Source organism: Pinus tabuliformis, chromosome 6 (genome assembly GCF_031772625.1).
Source record: "Pinus tabuliformis cultivar Carrire ecotype Pingquan chromosome 6, CPIR1, whole genome shotgun sequence".
NCBI lineage: Eukaryota > Viridiplantae > Streptophyta > Pinopsida > Pinales > Pinaceae > Pinus > Pinus tabuliformis.
The window spans coordinates 731,705,890-731,708,025 of NC_142292.1; the positions used below are offsets into that span (position 1 = coordinate 731,705,890).

Sequence of the window (2,136 nt, forward strand, 5' to 3'; positions counted from 1 at the left end):
ATCTACTCTTACCTATGTCATTAGGCCCTCCCATCAAGGAGTCAAGCCTAAGAAAGCTCTGATACCAAATTAATGTTTTATAAGCACACATAATTGATCAATCAAATAATGATACGTATAAATACACTTATTAAAAAAAACAAAAACAAAAACAAACTATCTTAGTCACACCATCCAGATTGACCAAATCTATCCACCTGACACCAATATAAAAATATAGTTAATAAAGAATATTTCATAACAACCTCACGCAAATATAAAAATGTAGTTAGTGGAGAACATTTTTTTAACCTAACTCGATGTAACAAACTCCTATAAAAATAAAAACGCACTTCTAAAATTAAATAACACACTGAAAACAAAAAATAGTTATATTTTCAAATATATAAAATATTAGAGTCGCATAAATTTTATTTTTTAATTTAAACTTTTTAAAATACAAAGACATGTAATGAAGACTGAGTAAAATTTCTTAACATTATAAAATCCTTTTTTTTTAACATCTCAGTTTTTAAACTAACCTTTTAGAGATGCAAGCAAGTTGATTAGGTTTCATTTGATTTTTAAATTTCAAATCTCAATATTGAGTAACACTGGACCCTCGACTTCTACAATGAATTAAAAGCCCCTCGAGCTCGAGTCATTCAATTTGCAATTCATGTAACTCCAACGCCAAAATCCTTACCATTACCATTCCTTTCTCGTGGAGACATCTTGCTCTTTTCTTGGTTATATTAATTTCATAATGCCTGCCACGTTTCTTCGTGCATGTCCAATACCCGTGTCATTTCTATTAGGACGTCGTCCCATTGCATCTCATTAAATACGCCGCTACCCTCCTTCGGCACCTTGCATTGTGATTGTGATTGTGGCTCTGGAGATTTTCTGGTTTTCTTTACAATCTGCAAGCACCAGGGTTCAAACTGCGTGACAGAGGCCGCCTATCCATGTATTTACTTCCATGACAGTGAGTTATGCCCAGCTTTATTTATGTTGGCGAATCTTTCAATTCTGCTACTGATTTTAGCATCGTATTTTACCATTCTATAGTCCTGGTTCGCTATTGATCGACGGTCTTGTTTCTTCCGATTTCTGATAAATAGTGTCATACTAACGGAGTTCTTGATATGGTTCGCTATTGATCGACGGTCTTGTTTCTTCCGATTTCTGATAAATAGTGTCATACTAACGAAGTTCTTGATAAAAAAAATTCTTACGGCCATTATATTTCCATGATTTTACAGATTATGGTATATTTTTCTAAGTTCAACACTGACCGAAATCCTAGATAGAGGTTATGTGTGTGCATTGTGTCTGAAATTTGAGCCTAGGAGGTCGTAAGTAGAAGTGTTGCTCTTGGCCTGTTACAAGATTAATCTCTTTTGTTTCTCACGGGTTTTTTCCGGATTTTAACGAATATATTGCTGGCTTTTTAGGCATTTCCGTTTCAAGTAATTGAACTGTAACTCGGGGCTTGTTTGTGTACTGTGATGGTTCGTGTTGGTTTTTCTTTTCTTTTTCTCAAATTATGTGAGGCCTGTCATGATGATGGCTCTAACGATAATGGCTGCCATTAAGTACGTTTCCTTTAGTGTTAATTATCTTTATTTTCAAATTATGCTGGGGATGTCATGATGATGGCTTTAAAGATAATGGCTGCGATTAACTAAGTTTTTTTAAATGCTAATTATATTTGAATTTGCAGGTATTTGTTAACACTACTGATGGGCATGCATGTAATGAAGGGTTGGTTTCTGGATCATTAACAGTTTCGCAGTTTTGCTAGCAAATGCCTCAATTCAACGAACCTAATCTTTGTGGCCTCTATATTCCCTCGTGTGGAAGAAAGGTCCCACTTTGGCGCAAAGATATGGCAAAGGTGTTTTATTTCCATCAGTCAGGTGGAACTATTGACTTGAGATTCTCGAGGTTGTGGATTTTTCACAAAATTCTGCCGTGAGTTGTCTTTTTTTGGACTTTTTGGAGATTGAGAGTTTTTGGACTTTTCGGAGATTCTTTGGAGTTGTCTATAATGCGACTTTTTTCTCGTAATCCGGTGGGTTGTCCGGTGGGTTGTCTATAATGCGACTTATAATGTCCGGTGGGTTGTCTATAATGCGACTTATAATGCGATGG

General features: G+C 35.4%; 1 long non-coding RNA gene across 1 annotated transcript; it reads left to right on the forward strand.

The window, feature by feature from the left end:
* Positions 1-861: 861 nt before the first annotated feature.
* On the forward strand, positions 862-1,803 carry LOC149260799 (uncharacterized). The gene is made up of 2 exons (XR_016248347.1): positions 862-967; positions 1,706-1,803. It is a non-coding gene; the product is annotated as an uncharacterized LOC149260799 (long non-coding RNA).
* Positions 1,804-2,136: the final 333 nt, after the last annotated feature.